The 19,462-nt window shown below is 44.7% G+C and overlaps 1 protein-coding gene across 5 annotated transcripts in view; it reads right to left on the bottom strand.

The window, feature by feature from the left end:
• The window catches only part of TRIM14 (tripartite motif containing 14), an 823,939-nt gene that overhangs the window by 390,936 nt on the left and 413,541 nt on the right, over nucleotides 1–19,462 (bottom strand). Inside the window, exon 1 of one of the 5 annotated variants that reach the window (XM_044060946.1) lies at nucleotides 12,231–12,270. The exons of the other annotated variants lie outside the window; for them this stretch is intronic. The gene's annotated coding sequence lies outside the window, so the exon portion shown is untranslated. Of the gene's footprint in view, nucleotides 1–12,230; nucleotides 12,271–19,462 lie in introns of those variants that run through there. 5 annotated transcript variants of the gene reach the window in all.

Genomic DNA, 19,462 nt, shown 5'->3' with positions numbered 1-19,462 from the left:
TGCTATGCTACACAATATGATCCTGTGGAAACAGCTGCAGCAGAAGCAGCATGGGGGAGGGCCACACAGCCCCCCATGAATGCCAAGGCCTGCACAGGCACAGAGTGACTTGGAGGAGGAAAAACCTGAGGCTGCCCCAGTAAACAGAAGAAGGCATGCCCAGTATGCCCTGGCCTTAGCTTAGCAAAGAGGCAACGCATAGCACATGCACTGACACAGTAGGGACCCAGGGAATGACACCTCTCTCTGACTCGCACATACAGTAAAGGGGATGCCAAGCATGATGCTACCTGTGCTCAACCATGTATAGGGAGTGTACTATGTGCATCCGACATAGGCAGCCTTGCAGCACAACCCTCAATACTAGGACACCCACAAGGTAAGTGACTCACATATGCCAGTTGGGGGCACATACCCAACAGTTACAGCCAGCAGGATAGGTGTAGACAAACCCAAACAAATGCTGTACTAAGGCCTCTGAATGAGCCCTATGGGTAACCCCTCCCCCAGGCCTACACAGACAGACTACAGCAGGCCAGGCAGTTGGATGTAAGTTGTGAAGGCTAGGAAGTCAGAAACTAATATGTAGGTAGTTAAAGCTAAGATCTGTAGTACACTGGTATGCTTCTAGCCAGCACGATAGGTAAGACTACAGATTGAAATGGTGTACCCGACATACCAGTACAGTCCTAGCAAATGTGTAAAAGTGTCAGCTGTGCCCCACCATCCTACGCACACTTATAGTAACAGTCAGGTGTGGCCCTCCACTCCTGTGTAGAAATGTAGTGTCAGGTGTCCCCCCCCCGCTAACCCCAGACCTGACAACTGTGTGTGAATCTGTGTGTGTGTGTGTGTGTGTGTGTGTGTGTGTGTGAGTGTGTCTGACTGCATAGACAGCAATGCTTTTTAGGCTACTCACACTCCGTACAATTCATATACTCCACTTTGGCAAGGCTGCAGATGTCACTCACCTAGTAATACATCTCTTGGCAAGCCATAGCACGTCCTGTAACTGCGTACTGCTGTAGTGTGATAAAGTAATTAGGTAGGTGTTCTAAACCCAGACCTGCCAATTGTGTGTGTTGGTGTGTGAATCTGTGTGCGTGCGTGTGTGTCTGAGTAGAGAGCAATGCTTTTTAGGCTACACACACTCCGTACAATTCATATACTCAACTTTGGCAAGGCTGCTGATGTCAGTCTCACCTAGAAATACAATTCTGGGAAAGTAATAGCACAGTAATCTCTGTAGCGCGTCCTGTAACTGCGTACTGCTGTAGTGTGATAAAGTAGTTAGGTTGGTATTCTAACCACAAACCTGGCAACTGTGTGCGTGAGAATCTCTGTGTCTCTGACTGAATAACAAGCAATGATTTTTAGGTTACTCATACTCCTTAGAATTCATATACTCAACTTTGGCAAGGCTGCTGATGTCACTCACCTAGAAATACACCTCTGGGAAAGTCATAGCCCTGTAATCTCTGTAGCGCATCCTGTAACTGCTCACTGTTCTAGTGTGATTTAGAGCTGTGGTAGGGTTCCATCGCCACCCATGGCAGTTCTGGATGTTGTGTGTGTGTTTCAATGTCTGTGTATGGAGCAATGCATCACAGGCTACTCTCTTGCAGTACATTTCAAATGCCCTACTTTGCCAATCCTGCTGATGTCATTCATTGTGAAATAGAACTTTAGGGAAAAAGCTCTTTAATAATCCCAGTGGTGCAACCTATAACTGCTCCATGCTGTAGTGTGATATAGGCCTTGGTCAGGGGTTCTACACCCACACATGTCAGTTATGGATGTTTTGTGTGTGTTTCACTGTCTGTGTAGGGAGCAATGCATTTTAGGCTAGTCACTCACAGTACAGTTGACATGCCCTACTTTGGTAATCCTGCTGATGTCAGTGTGAAATACACCTTTGGGGAAGGATGCTTCTAGTAATCCATGTGGTGCGTCCTATAACAGCTCCATGCTGTAGTGTGAAATAGACCTCAGTCAGGGATTCTATATCCACACATGTCAGTTGTGGATTTTTTTTGTGCATCTCACTGTCTGTGTAGGGAGCAATGCATTTTAGGCTAGTTACTTGCAGTACAACTGAAATGCCCTACACTTTGGTAATCTTGATGTCAGTGTGAAATTCACCTTTGGGGAAGACTCTCTCTAGAAATCCTTGTGGTGCATCCTGTAACAGCTCCATGCTGTTCTGTGATATAGACCTTGGTCAGGAGTTCTATACCCATACATGTCAGTTGTGAATGTTTTGTGTCTGTCTGTCTGTGTAGAAAGCAATGCATTTTAGGCTAGTAACTCGCAGTACAGTTGAAATGCTCTACTTTGGTAATCCTGCTGATGTCTGCTGATGTTATTCACTGTGAAATACACCTTTGGGGAAGAAGTACTCCAGTAATGTCCGTGGTGCATACTATAATTGCACAGTGCTGTAGTGTAATAAACTAGTTAGGTAGGGGTTCTTCTCCCATACATGAAAGGTGTATGTTTGTAACTCATAACCTGTGGGCAATGTGAAGGGGGTTTTGCTTATTTCTTTCTTTCTTGGCCCTACTATATATCACAATGTCAACCATACAGGGGTAACAGATGTAAAATAGCTGGAAGGCTGGGGTGCAAAGTCATACCTATACAGGTAACATCAAGGCCAGCCAATCCAAGTTAGCAACCCCACTATTACCCATAGCACACACTGAACCCATGTGTCATACACACACACACACACACACACACACACACACACACACACACACACACACACACACATGCCTAGGCAACAGCCAATATGTGGGTAGTACACTGCATATTGGCCACTGACAGTAACTATGCAGTGATAGCAGTGGGCATGTCACCCTGCCCATGTGTCCAATATGCACGTACATGCACACATCGCACCTTCACCATGTTCCCCAGTGGAAACCTGCACCACCTGTGGTGCTTTCACATGTGACTCACAATGGACATACCATGCCTGACAACATGCCCTGTATGGACAGAAGACACTAACATCAGGGAATGCTGTTGGCATGCTATCAATGTAGGTGCAGGGTAAACCTGCTGCCCATTACCAGTTCCTGCCACAGGTGAGCAAGACTGGCACATCTGATCTGATTGCAGTCTGTAGACGGTGAAGGCTGTGATAGTTACTGACTTCATATTCCTCATAGGACATATGTTGCAACAAACCCCGTTACAATGGAAAATATATGAGGTTATCACAGCAACATGTCTATACTGGCCCTGTGTATGTGCTGTCAGCCACACCTCTGTCAACCTTTGTACATATGGCGTGCATGAAGTGGTGCATATGTGCTGTACACCATAAATACTGTCATTATATCTGATAACAAGCCAGTGATATATCAGATTGCTACACGTCATGTACAGTAGGGGTTATATTTCATGACATAAGCTGGTACAGTACTGAGGTCTGTGTAGTGATGGTGAATGTAGGCAGTGTGTGTATTGTTAATATACACTTCAGCCTGTGTACAGACTGTGGTAGATGTCATTGTTCTAGCTCCCCTTCTATCAGATTTTACATGCTGCCTCACTGTATGGTACCGTTTTGCCGTACATGTTTGTAGGGCCATAAACACACATGTCCCATACCACAGACAGCCATCAGACCAAACTGTGTAGCAGCCCAGTATATGTAGAGTCATTCTGTGAGGGGGCACATATGAGGATGGTGCAGAACAGATAGCCCATATACTGTAATATTATGCTAGCTTACCATATGTGGCTGTGGCTGCGTTCACATTGGTTGTGGTTATGCACCGTCACACAGGTGTATCTTACCCTGTGCTGTGACATAGCTGTTGAACCTGCCATATATGCAGGTACATGTGCATTCTCCCATACGAAATGTAGGCCAGTGTTGAGCCAGTCTGCCTGTAGCCTGCACAGTGCATTGTTACATGCCTAGCAGCTTAGTGTACTTAACCAGTGGGATGTCATGTGCAGATACTTGCCAGATGTACTGCTGCCGGGCCACACTTAAAAGTCATGTATGACAGAGCAGTGGGATGCTGTACAGATGTATGTCAATATCTAGTGGGTAGTATGTGTCCATGGCACCCTCGTACCATCATTCATTATGTGTCAGGCCAGACAGGAGTGTGTGAATCCAACACCTATGGTGCCAAATGTATACCAGTCATTGTGTTATACCCATCTGCATGGCTGTCTACATCCATATTGTCAGGCCTGGTACACATGTTGTGCACTAAGGGATTATGTGTATACCTCTGGACTGTACAGGGTGTGCCCAAAGTTCCACATATAGTGGCCAATATCTCTGCTGCACTCCACAGGGGCATTACATGCTAGTGGCGATACTTTACAATGATTTCCTTAGGATGTCTGTCAGTAGCCAATGGCACACATGTTATAAGCAGATGTCAGCATCCACACACACCATGTCTGTGAAGACAATCCCAATGACAGTAGCAACAGGCTAGTAATATACCTGCTATACATACCTGACATCCCCTTGCACTACGACTTTGGGACTGCAGGGGCTGGGGTATGGCTAATCTCCATGTCCAGGACATATGCTGGAGATATATGTACATACACTTTTCATGATAGCCATATATATATATATATATATATATATATATATATATATATATATATATATATATATATATATAATTACACATGTGTACTACATTCAATTACCACTGTCATGGCAACCACCATAAATCCCTACAGCATGTGGGCATGGTCCTTTACATTTCCTGTGTGATGGACATCCTTCCTGTGTGTGGGCATCAGTGATACAGACAGCAGGTAGCAATTCCTCTTACAGGAGAACCTGCACACTCAGATCAGCCACATATTTGTAGGTGGATCAGGAACTACAGACAGACTGAGTAGAGTTGTGTTATGCTTTGCATAGTACTGGTGTTACAGGGTGTGTGTGCGTACATACTTGTATACCTTGGAATGCAGTCTGTATGCATAGCTGTGGGCCTATCCTCTTGCTGGAAAGAGGTATGCCTATCATGTGTTGTCCGTCCACCACACAGGTCCTGTGTCAGATATTACACTGGCAGTGTATGTGTTGCATGCTATCAGTACATGGCTACATCCATTTCTATTTCTAACCTCAATTCCCTGACTAAGGGTATGTTGCAGACTATCCTGTAACACCAGCACCTTGCTTAGTGTATGGCAACAGTGTTCCACATATGTGCCTGTGTTCCAGCCTCTGTCCTCCATCTACATACCAAGCTTTGCACATATGTCATGCTGTTGGGGGTTGTTCTGCAGTGGGCTGTGAGTATATCACGCTGCCATTAGTCCACTGCTGTTGTATCCCCCACACATATAGTGAGGCTGGGGCCATATATGTGTGGGCATCACTTACACAACACATGTGCATCCTTATGCACTGCAGAGGCCAGTGTATATAACAGTGGTACATGGGCCTGTATTATTGAGTCTAGGTGGGGAGCACCATAAATGACCTAGGCTGTTACAAAATGTGGGGGTATCAGGGGTGAGCTGCCACAAGGTATCTGGATGAATAGTACTGTATACTCCACCTGTATTGACATTGGGGTACTGCAAGTCTACTGCCTCCTGCCATACAGACTGTTCTGTTTGTTATGCCTTGTTATGTACTGGTTACTACCCATTTGATCACAAAACGTCTTTACCTCCTATGGAGTTTGTATAGAGTGTAGATAGAGGCTGCTGAACTACACACCTGCAGTACATAATGTTGATTGTGTGGTACCCTGTGGCTCAGTCTGTCTTTGCTATTGTACATTCTGAAGGGCGTAGCCTAGACAGCAACAGTTGTGAACCTTTCCAAACTACTGTATTAGTGTAACTGTTTCGCAGTTGCAGTACACTGTTTATATGGTTGTCAGTATCTGAACAGCTACATGACATGGCATATAGAACTGTTATAGTACACAATTAAAGGATTACCATTTCTGCAAACATGTGTGTGGTATCTTTCCTATGACCTTTCTATGGATATATGTTGCAGGTAACGATTGATATTAGTATGTGTGGCCCATACAGCGTCCAGTTGTTCAGGTGTTAACTGTAGGCATAGTGGCTGTTCCATATTGTGTGCACCTTCTACATATGTATCTTACTGTACATATATCTGCATGTGTATGTGTAGTCACATGTGTGTGTATATATATATATATATATATATATATATATATATATATATATATATATATATATATATATATATATATATATATATATATATATACATACATATATAATGTATATGTATATATGTATATCTGTATCTGCATATCTGTGTCTGTGTATCTGTATCCTGGGGATGTTGATGGCTTCTACATATTACATGTTCTATGGGAGGCAGACTGTACTTGGTAGTGTATTGCAGGGTGCATGTGTTTGGTTGTGGGGAGGGGTGCCTATTCATACAAGACGTATATAGTGTGTGGGGCCTCTCAACCCCATTAACGGTGCATGTGGACATGTGTATTTGTTAATCTGCAATTGCTATCTACAGATGTATGGCCGTATATACCTATATTATATATATGTATATATATATATATATATATATATATATATATATATATATATATATATATATATATATATATATATATAAATATATATATATATATATATAAATATATATATATATATTTAACAGATATATAACTATATGTGCATATATAGTGATATATATGTATATAGAGTTAGTTAAAAAAATACACACACACACACACACACACACACACACACACACACACACACACACACACACACACACATATGGATATGCTGTATCTGTTAAGGTTGTAATATAGTTACACACAGACATCTAGATGTTGGTATACATTCTCTGTACTGTTGCATGACAGGACTGGATGATATGTTTCTGAAACATTGAACATCTGTGTATCTGTCATGGCTTAGTGGTACATCACTTTGTTTAGGGTGTGCAGGATCCTTGGTTTGAGCCTTACAAGAGCTGTTTATTTTGTTTCTGGGCAGAACACGGTCCATTGGGTACAGAGTGATTAAGGCACTTTAAAGCAGTTGTAAGAAGGTTTGCATGTGTTTGTGCAGAGCTAAGCACTGCCTACACAGGTTAAGAAAGTTAGAAGCTGAGTGTATTAAAACGTAAAAGGAGATTAGCAGTGCTTACTGTCATGCAAACTCGTGCAAATCCACTTACAACTGCTTTAAAGTGCCTTAATAACTCTGTATCCAAGGGGGTGTTCTGCCCAGCAACAAAATAGATCAGCTCCTGCAAGGCTCAAAACCAGGACCCTGCACACCATACACAAAGTGATTTACCACTAAGCCATGGCAGATATGCATAATCATGATGTTTTCACATACATATCATCCAGCCCAGGTATACAACACTACATGGAATGCATTCTGCCATGTAGATGCATTTGTGTGTGTATATATATTCAACTTTAAATCGATATAACATATCTATATATGTAAATATAGCTATAGAAATATATACTTACACACACTAATATATATATATATATATATATATATATATATATATATATATATATATATATATATATGCCAATAAATACATATATACATAGATATGCATACATCTATAGATATATATCTATACATCCATATGTCCACATATATACAGCACTAGGAATGCATATATGTAAGCATATATATGGCTCACCTTTCAAAGGGAGAAATCCATGTGTCTGATACTGGAAGGCCGAAAGTATGTTCTCAACATTGTACTATCTTGCAATAAATGCATTGAATGTGCAATGAGCAAATGTCACTATGCATTCGTTCATTGCAGATTTGGCAATTTGGGTGGGAATGGAGAATATTTGCCTATCCCCACTGTAGTGTGAACTCGGAGTTAGTATATCACAGTAGGGGGGGTTGTGGGGGGGCCCAGCCTCCCAAATGGGGGTGCAGGGGGGCATGCCCCCCTGCATTATGATATATAGTCCAACTTGCAGTTCGAGAGTCAGCGAAGGTGCCTTTAGAACTACTGTGTTTGGGAACTGTGGTGCAGTAAGAAATGATGGATTTGTCCTTTTGGTTTGCAGAAAGGGCCGTTAAAAGAAATGATCGTCTCCCTTTCAAAGGTGAACACATATACATCTATATAGGCATATATGGACGTACATTTGTAAATGAAACTGGAAATGTAACCACAACATATATGTCCACATACACCATTGATGGGTTTGAGAGACCCAAACTTACATCTGGCATGGATAGGTATCCCCCCACCCCAGCCAAACACGTCTGGCCTGCAATACACTACCGACCTTAGCAGATCCCATAACCAGGACTCTACACGACAAGGGCAGTACATGTTAACAGTACTCCATCCCACCTGTAGGATGTCAGGCTGGCATTACTAACATATCATGCAGTAAGTGTCATGCTTGGGGGAACCCCCTGGGCAGGCGCAGTAAATAGATGGGATTCCTTATACGTTCCAATAGGCCTACACCTGACAATGGATTCACCAGTGTTGGCAAGGACAACCACAAATCCACCATGTCAGCTGGGAACTACCACCCAGTAGCCTGATGACCCTGGTCTGCAGGGACATGAAACATATCAACAATGAACCCATGACCAATGTCATTGGTAATCTTAATACACGGGACCCCGCCAATGTTGGACTTGTCAAAGGCAGAGAATACAACCTGAACCTGGTATACCTCCTTGACCCAATCATGGCAGGTGTAGATGAGGGTTAGAAGGTGCACAATACCTATGTAGATCACAGCAGGCTTTTGTATACCATCCCACATGCAGGAGTGTGTGTAGTTGTTAAGGAATCTATCTCCATTCACAGAATATGTTTCCACCAGGACTGCTTGGCAAATGCAAACATTCCACAGGTGCCATCCCGTGGACATACAGTCATTCACAAGTCATAGATGTGTTAATGCCCTCCTCCACACTGTAGAGGTGTGCAGCACTACTGGGGTCACTATAACTTACTGGGTGTGGCTGTTGTGGACACATCCGCCATTATTGCAGTTACTGTTGCGTTTATCCCCCCACATAACTATCTGTAATACTGTACAGTGTATGTAATCAGGTTGTTAGTTGTTGTTTACACCATTCACATTAGTTGAGTGCCTCACACCCTCCTAAGGGTAGGACTATGCCACTGGCATTGGCACACACATGTTACTGAGGTGAGGATCGCAGTAGAGTGGGGAGAGGGACATACACCCTGCTGTTAGCATGTTCATTGTCCACACTGTAGACTGCATATATAGTAATGTGTGGTTGTGCCTATCCTGTCTTGGTGGGATTACATGTGCAACAGATGTGTTACCTGCACGGGGACATACCTCCATGTGTACAGTCTTGTACCTGTATTGCATCCAAACCAAAGGCTCTGTGTGTTGTACCCAGCCATGGCATGTGTACCACCCACTACACTTACTGGTGTCCACTGTAGAAGGCCTGCTGACAACACTACACCCATCAGCCATGTGGCACATGCACAAACACAACACAATCAGAATAGATAATGGTGACAACAATACAACATTGTTAATTACAGCTATGATGCATCATGGCTGCACAGCTACACCTTCCAAGATATTAGCATTTCACTTTACTGCTGACAACATGCTACACATCATTCCATTGCTACACTGTTGTACAGTCACCCTGCATTGATGTTACGGATGTCAGGGAGTGGCACAGGTATCATCATATGCACAGGGTGTGTTGTTGGTTTGCCAGAGGTCTAGGCTGAGCCATACAATTGACAACATGTGTGTGTGTGTGTGTGTGTGTGTGTGTGTGTGTGTGTGTGTGTGTGTGTGTGTGTGTGTGTGGGGGGGGCTGAGTACTGTTATGGGCCACTGGTGATGCCGTGTGTGGTTGCCCTAGGTTTATTTATGTGTGTGTCTGCATGCACACAGTTCCACCACGTGGCTGCCCTGTACAGGGATTTGTGAGACAGCTGCAGACTGTAGCTGGCAGGATTGCAGTTCACCGTCTCCGGCCATGGACATGGGACCTGTGACTGGCAGGGATGCTATAGGCAGTATCAGGTACAAAGCCAGATTGAGTACTGTCTCCCGAGGTTGACAGACGTCCACTGGATCCAGGTCCCTCCTGGACTGGCCAGGGCCACGTACACGTGGTCTGCTATGACGGTCTGTAGACAGCACCCCCCTACAGTCCTGGGGCTGGTACTGCCACTATGGGAGCAGCTGTGACTGGTGGGATGTCCAAGGTGACCTCCAGCTGCTGGTGTTGCTGGCATATGTCCACGTGGCCTTCGCAACCATCCCGCCCTGTCCTGACGCATGGACATGAAATTGTAGATGAGATCCAATGTCTCACCCCACCGTCTATCTATGAACTCGGTGTAATTACAGATAGTACCTACTAGGTCATGGATGCTGTCAGTTACAGAGGTGTGATGAGCCCTCTGCACCCTTAGACCCTGCCTGGTGTACCGTTCCATTCATGCCTGTACCTCCACAACAGCCTGGAACATGCGTGTGATTGATATAGATTTGGCACGTCTGCCAGGGGCATGATGACCAGCAGTGCTCCGACTAGCACCCCTGAACATCTGCCTATGTGATACCCTGCTAGACATCTGGCTATGGCTGCTGTGTCCTGACACACGTGCCATAGATACCATTCTGTCCTGGCCAATTCCAACTGTAGACTTTCCCTCAGCTAAGGCCAATGGTGATGAGATATGTAGAGGCAGTGTGACTGTGTTTGTGGATGTTGTGGACAAGTGTGGGATGTCAATTGGTTGCCCAGCGGCAGCCCTGACTTCCCTTCCTGTGCCTCAACACACCTATCCTCATCGTCACTGTCTGTATCAGTGAAATCAGATTCCCTGCGGGGGGACCCAGCCCCACCTCGCCACCTGTGAGGGGAAAACAGGGAACAGACTATAAGACCTGTACATCACCGCTAAACAGTACATACACACACACACACACACACACACACACACACACACACACACACACACACACACACACACACACACACACACATGCAGTCGACATACATGGCAACCCATACAATCCACCAGACAGCACCTACAGGCAGCTCCCGCTCCCCCATAACACACACAATAGCAGGTGATGCTGTAGTAAAGTATCACACACAAACCTGTAATTACACACGTCAGCATGCAGGACATGTGGTGCTCAACAGCATGCAGTGCAACTGTAGTTAATCCCCATTACCAACATTATACATGGCTGTGATGCATGGCTTCTGTTAGTAGGGGATGACCCTCACCCTGGAACTCACTGCATCCATGTCCACAGCATTGCTGTGCATCTGTTCAGCACCCTGGCATGTACTGTGCACCATACCTCACAGGTGTACACACTATTGCAGGATGTGTATCTGTGTGTCAGTTGTGTTTCCGCTGCTGCTCACAGCCTCTCTGTGTTTCTGGATTACATGTGGACATGTGTTTAGTGAATGCTTGATGTGTATTCACAGATGTCATCATCAGTGATGCATGTATGAGTGACAAACTACCATTAGGCCGACCACAGACACAATGTACTGTACCTATGGTGAGTGTAGAGATCATTATTGACCATTACTGAGCCCTGGCTGATGTTGCCTGTCATACACATAGGTTCATAGGTGAGTACTGGTCTATTGGTCCTGGGTCCTACATAAGCCTAGCCACAAGAGTTCCCAATCATGCAACACCCACTAATGTTATTCCCCTGTGCCCCTGTCAGGCTGTGACACAGACATACTACCCAGGGTGAATTCCCCATTTCCCATCCAGTTGTCAAGTGTTTTTGTAAAGAGGGCCAATGAGTAGCATTGCCCGACATGTATGGGTAGGGCCTTATCCCTCCAATATGTTCTGTGTAATGCGTTGATGAGGTGTAGGACCCTGGAGCGTGTGTTTTCAGAGGGATTGGGATGTCTTTATGTGTAGCATGTTCAACTGCTCTGTGTATGACATAGCTGTGTATGTTAGGCAGATGTGAGCTGTGCCTGGGAAATGTGCACTGGAGTGTAGCCACAGTTGTCTGAGATGGTCTGTGTATTGTATGTGTTTGAGGCTGGTAATCCCATTAGTGAGGTGTGTGCTCTGTCAGTGCACACGTACATCATGCATTATCGGTAGGTGTGTTAGATGTGTACCTGGCCTACACTTTAGCTATGACATGCACAGTGAATTGCCAAGCATAACCTTAAACCATACTCACCGGCATCCAGCCGCTGCCTTGCTGGTATCCCAAAGGTACCTACATTGAGATGAGATAGAGTTGATTTCAGTGGCCACAGCTGTGGCATTGCTACAGAGTGGTTGCAATATTACAGTACAACAGCTAAGTCCACAGTGCTACAGATTATGCATTACTGCTTATCAGTACTACACTGCAACAGACTCCACATCTCACATATGCATGATCTACCTGTACAGATGCATACACTACAGTAGTCTACTGATATGCCCTGGAACGTTACCTGCATGCTCCATGTCTGGTGTGTGTGTGTGTGTGTGTGTGTGTGTGTGTGTGTGTGTGTGTGTGTGTAGCACCCACCTCCATGACTGTATATGTCTGTAGCTCTACTGTGCGGGCAGGTGCTACCAGACTCATGAGCTGCTCTTCCACTCTGGCGAGGGGGGAAATGGATGTTATGCCCCCCCCCCTGCAAGGTGGTCACCCTGCACGGCACCAGCATGGCGACATACATGGTGGAGCAGGTCACTACAATGGTGGTGGACCTGCTCATATGCATGGCTGTGCATCCCCATATGGTCGTACCTTCGTTGAAGGTTGTGCATCAGGGCTGGTAACTTGGCACGTAAAAATCAACTACCAATCATTAGCGGACCGGAGTTCCGCTGTGGCGACCCCTAACCGGGAAAAGCCGAAAGACACAACAACAACATTAATATATATATCTACATATTGCTGTCTATCAGTCTACATTTACAGATATACATCTGTCCTTATGTCCATGCATGTTCGGCTCATATTTTGGCCTGTTCCTCCTTCACTTGGCAATTGTCATGGATGATCACAGCACTGAAGTCAGTAACTAGTGCCAACACTTTTGTGTTTCAGACTTCATCTCCTTCTACATGTGTTCTAATACATATAACTGTGTAACTAGCAACATTTTAAGTGTATCAGAGCATTAGTTGACATATATCCCTATTTGTACCCAGAGTGTGGCATACTTTGTCCAGACTTCTTGCATTAACAGGTTGTGTGGTATGATATTAATACATTTCCTGTACTGTTGACTGATTGTGAAATCTTTAGGTTATGTACATCTACCATGGCTTAGTAGTAAGTCACTGTGTATGGAGTGCAAGGTCCTGGGTTCGAGCCTTGGAGATTCAGTTTATTTTGTTGCTGGGCAGAACAAGGGACATTGGCTTCAGAGTGATTAAGGCACTTTTAAGCAGTTGTAAGCGGGTTTACGTGAGTTTGCGCGATGGTAAGCGCTGCCAACATCCGCTTATGTTTTCTTACAGTCAGTTAGCTTCAGATTTCTCAACCTGTGTAGGCATGGCATACACCAGTGCAAACCCGGTCACCGCTGCCTAACAGTGCTTACTGCCGCTTACCCCTGCGCTAATTCCTTTAAAAGAAAAGAAAAAAGGGTTGATAGGAAAATGGTGAAAAATGGGGCACAAAGAGGGAAAGACAGTAGGGAAAATAGTTAGGCATATGCAGGAAGTATATAGAAAGGTCCATAGCTGCCAATTTCTTCTACAGCAACAGCTGTGCATATACTCTATATTTGCAGGTACATTTGGACCCTCAAACCCCTGAGAGAGGGGTGAGGACAACATATATTCATTGTGATGCCAATTAGACCAGATTACCTGTCCAGTGGACATATGTGCAAAATGGACAGCTATGTATGGGTCGAGATTTATTTGTGGGAACAGAGTGCCCTTTTTTTTTTTTTCAGGTGAGAGTGGGATGTTGGGGAGGGGTAGTAGGTATATTTGGGGAGATAGGTTGGGTAGGATAACAGACAAGACACACAAGACACACACAGGGCCAGTATATGACATGTGGGGGGTAAACACCTTGGATGAGGAGGGGTGTTTGGAAGTCCCAAGCCCATGAGCCCCCAACTGAAAACAGTGGGACTGAGGTCCCCACCCATGGGCAGTCACCATTGCACCTTCACAGCCCCGAAGGTGGCTGTGCTGGGGGCTGTGTCGGAGGGGCAGGCTCACCCTCTAATAGTGCCACCCGACCCTCAAGCTGGCGTAGCTGCTCTCAATACTCCAGATCGAGCTCCCTATGCCCCATAGCCAAGACCTGTTGATGAGTGACAGGTTCCCCTCTGTGCCCGCTCCAAGGGGGAAGGGGTTGAGCCCCATCCCCTGCAGTGGTTCCACCTGAAGGTGGCGCAAGGCCCACGGAGGAGGAGGTCCCAGGCTGGGCGCCAGATGTGCTGGTGCCCAGTGCCATGGCCAGCTGAGGTGGGACATGTGTGTCCGCTGGGACCGGCCTTCCCATATGAGCTGTGTTGTTACAGGTTTATGACAGATATGGGTTAGTAACAGTCAACAGCATTCAGGATTAGTGTTAACAGCATGCATAGGTATTCCCATTAACCCAACACACCAGACATAACACACTTGCAGAGCAAGCAGAACGCATGCATATATGGAGCAACAGTGGCCATTACAGGGGCATGCAGGTTTCATTGATGGCAACAGGCCACCAATATGGGTGTATTTTAACATGGCACATGCATAGAAACGAATGTGAATATTTATAAACCATTAGGACACATGTCCCAACAAAAGTTTGGAGGGCACACATACCAGTTGAGGAGCGTCATTGGGTCATTATGCACATATGGTAGGGGTGAGAGAGAGTTCAATTAACAACTAATATATCCTTGTAGTTTTCACAACATTCTTAGTCACTGCAGTGGTCTTTCCCTTACATGTATTATTACACTACACAATGGCCTTATATTGTACACTGGTATGTTTATAAATTATTATATACGTGACCTGTGTCTTACATACAGGCATGACAGGCTGCAGGTGTTAATGCAATATATGTTGAGAATTGCTGTCATACACTTTGGGTGAGGTGCTAGAATGATAGGTTTGTTTCCATATACATTCTCTGACTATGTACACATTTGACTATCAGTTATATGTCATTGACAGCTGCCTACATTTCTTGGATAATCACACTGGATTTTTAGGGGAAAAGGGTACCAAGCTGGTGATATGGGCCATTTATCTGGACATGCTGGACAGATTTGAACAGTTGTGGGGTATGAATATGCATACAACTTACAATTTGAACATTTTAGCAAATTCTGTGCAGTTGTTTGGTGTAATTATGCATACAGCTTTCTATCTGAACATTGTAACAAAATCTTTACAGTTGTGGGTTATGACTATGCATACAACTTAGTAGCACTCCCAGGATTCAAACCCCTGCTGTGTGTGACAAAAAATGATAGCTAACATCACAGTACACCGTGATATCAGGGAATTGATGTAAAGCTTTTGATTGTTTTCTAAGTCTCCCTAACTTGTACAATATGACTGACCTCTTGGCACTTCCAACATTGTTATGCAGGACTTCATACCAATTTTATCTACATACCATGGTGTAGGTGACACTGCTTAAGATACAACAGTACTATTTATAGTATGGAACAGATCACCAACATATGAGAGAATAAACAGAAGCACTCCAGGAGTTATACCTTTATTCACAGACTATTACATATTTATTTCTACTGGTACAACACTTTCTAAGGCTCTTACATTTGTTATGACAGAACATGTTGACTGATTACTAACCTGCCTCGTGATGCAGCCTTTGCAGCCTAGCATCATGGGCTTGCTGGTTCGTAGCCGCTCATCTGCAGCTGTCAGAGAAATGCAGTGATATTTATCCATACATATCCATAGTATACACAAGCTAGGCAATTATTTACTACTTAGTAGAATGAGTACTTACTCAGTACTGGGGCATTGGGCATCTGCACAGACTTCTGGATCCACTGTCCCAGTACATCCCCCCTCCACCACTTCAGGTCAGCATGGTGGTGCCTGACCTGCTCACCAGTCCAGGGGATACCTGTAGCACTGGTGCAGTCATGGGCGAGACTCCCCCAGGCCTCCGTTTTATACTGTGAGCCCTGGTACTGGCCCTGCAGTAGTCTCTGATCATGGTGTTTTACCAGTAGCCATACCATGATTTTTTACTTCTGGATGCCCCAGCGTTGCATTCTAAATAGAGTGCCTTCATCCACACCAGCCATTCTGCCTGCAGTAGGAAGCTACAACCAGTTACGGAAAGTATTCCCGCCTGTGGGTTTAAATACGGCCATTTTCCCGCACTTTCCTGTGATTGGCCAGTTTTGAAAAGGCTAAGCTATGGAAACACCTGCTTACATAAGGTTGGCACTGCTTAAAGAGGTATACCACTAGGCAGGTTGAACTGGCACCCTTACACATTGCTTACACTTACTAACTTGAGCTGTGCTGAGGTTAGCATTGCTTAGTAGTTAATTAGCAGTATATTTGCCATTTGGCAAGGATTTATTCTTCATTACAAGTTATATATGTGTCTGGTATCCGTGATTCATGTGTACATACACTGTATGGGGACCTGGGGACTTCTACACTTTATTACAATAACACCTAAAATCTATGCTTACTGCAGTACTCCAGTTCTGATATTTATGTCATGTAGCAGGTTATACCACTTCACACTGTACACAGATTCAGTTCACGTTTGGTTTGATTTTCCTGTGGTGAGGATTAGTTTGCTGATACCCCCATTTACATCTACTGCTATGATGGCTTAGTGGTTAACTACTGTGACTGTAGTGTACAGGGTTCTGAGTTTGAGCCTTGCAGAGGCAGTTTATTTTGTTGCTGGGCAAAACATGGGTCTTTGGAAACAGAGTGATTAAGGCAGTTTTAAGCAGTTGTAAGCGGGTTTGCATGAGTTTGCACGACGGTAAGCGCTGCCAACCTCCGCTTATGTTTTCTTACAGTCAGTTAGCTTTAGATTTCTCAACTTGTGTAGGCATGGCTTACCCCCGTGCAAATCTGCTCACCTCTGCTTAACAGTGCTTACTGCCACTTACCCATGCACTAATTCCTTTAAAAGAAAAGTAAAAGGGGTTGATAGGAAAATGGTGAAAAATGGGGCACAAAGAGGGAAAGACAGTAGGGAAAATAGCTAGGCATGTGCAGGAAGGGTGTAGGGAAGGTCCGTAGCTGCCCATTTCTTCTACAGCAACAGCTGTGAATATGCCCTATATTTGCAGGTACATTTGGACCCTCAAACGCCTGGGAGAGGGGTGAGGACAACATATATTCATTGTGATGCCAATTAGACCAGATTACATGTGGACACGTGTGAAATGGACAGCTATGAATGGGGCAAGATTTTTTTGTGGGAACAGATTGCCTTTTTTTTCAGGTGAGAGTGGGATGTTGGGGAGGGGTAGTAGGTATATTTGGGGAGGTAGCATGGGTAGGTTAACAGACATGACACACAAGACGCACACAGGGCCAGTATACGACATATGTGGGGGGTAAACACCTTGGATGGGGAGGGGTGTTTGGAAGTCACAAGCCCATGAGCCCCCAACTGGAAATAGTGGGACTGAGGTCCCCACCCATTGGGCAGTCACCACTGCACCTTCACAGCCCTGAAGGTGGCTATGCTGGGGGCTGTGTAGAAGGGGCAGGCTCACCCTCTAATAGTGCCACTCGGCCCTCAAGCTGGCATAGCCGCTCTCAATACTCCAGATTGAGCTCCCTATGCACCATGGCCTGGACCTGTTGATGGGTGACAGGTTCCCCTCTGCGCCCGCTCCAAGGGGGGGTGGTCAAGCCCCATCCCCAGCAGCAGTTCCACCCGAAGGTGGCGCAAGGCCCACGGAGGAGGAGGTCCCAGGCTGGGCCCCAGATGTGCTGGTGCCCAGTGCCATGGCCAGCTGAGGTGGGACACGTGTCTGCTGGGACCGGCCTTCCCATACGGGCTGTGTTGTCACAGGTTTATGACAGATATGGGTTAGTAACAGTCAACAGCATTCAGGATAAGTTTTAACAGCATACATAGGTATTCCCATTAACCCAACACACCAGATTTAACACAGTTGCAGAGCAAGCAGAACACATAAATATATGGAACAACAGTGGCCATTACAGGAGCATGCACATTTCATTGATGGCAACAGGCCACCAATATGGGTATATTGTAACATGGCACATGCATAGAAACAAATGTGAATATTTATAAACCATTAGGACATAAGTCCCAACAAAAGTAAGTTTGGAGTGTACACGTACCAGTTGAGGAGTGTCATTGGGTCATTAAGCACATATGGTGGGGGTGAGAGAGTTCAATTAACAACTAATATATCCTTGCAGTTTTCACAACATTCTTAGTCACTGCAGTGGTCTTTCCCTTACATGTATTATTACACTACACAATGGCCTTATATTGTACACTGGTATGTTTATAAATTATTATATATGTGACCTGTGTCTTACAAACAGGCATGACAGGCTGCAGGTGTTAATGCAACATATGTTGAGAATTGCTGGTCATACACTCTTGGTGAGGTGCTGGAATGACAGATTTGTTTCCATATACATTCTCTGACTATGTACACGTTTGACTATCAGTTATATGTCTTTGACAGCTGCCTACATTTCTTGGATAATCACACTGGATTTTCAGGGGAAAAGTGTACCAAGCTGGTGATATGGGCCGTTTATCTGGACATGCTGGACAGATTTGAACAGTTGTGGGGTATGAATATGCATACAACTTACAATTTGAACATTTTAGCAAATTCTGTGCATTTGCTGGGTGTAATTATGCATACAGCTTTCTATATGAACATTGTAACAAAATCTTTGCAGTTGTGGGGTATGACTATGCATACAACTTAGTAGCACTCCCAGGATTCAAACCCCTGCTGTGTGTGAAAAAATGATAGCTAACATCACAGTACATTGTGCTATCAGGGAATTGATGTAAAGCTTTTGACTGTTTTCTAAGTCTCCCTAACTTGTACAATATGACTGACCTCTTGGCACTTCCAACATTGTTATGCAGGACTTCATACCCATTTTATCTGCATACCACAGTGTGGGTGACACTGCTTAAGATACAACAGTACTATTTATAGTATGGAACAGATCGCCAACATATGAGAGAAGAGTAAACAGAAACACTCCAGGGGTTATACCTTTATTCACAGACTATTACATATTTATTTCTACTGGTGCAACACTTTCTATTTATTTGTTATGACAGTACATGCTGACTGATTACTAACCTGCCTCATGGCGCAGCCTTTGCAGCCTAGCATCATGGGCTTGCTGGTTTGCAGTCTGCTCATCTGCAGCTGTCAGAAAAATGCAGTGATATTTAGCCATACCTATCCATAGTATACACAA

The sequence above is a fragment of the Protopterus annectens genome, chromosome 2.part0 (genome assembly GCF_019279795.1).
Source record: "Protopterus annectens isolate FY-2018-M chromosome 2.part0, PAN1.0, whole genome shotgun sequence".
Taxonomy (NCBI): Eukaryota; Metazoa; Chordata; order Ceratodontiformes; family Protopteridae; genus Protopterus; species Protopterus annectens.
This window is presented reverse-complemented; position numbering and strand designations above follow the sequence as displayed.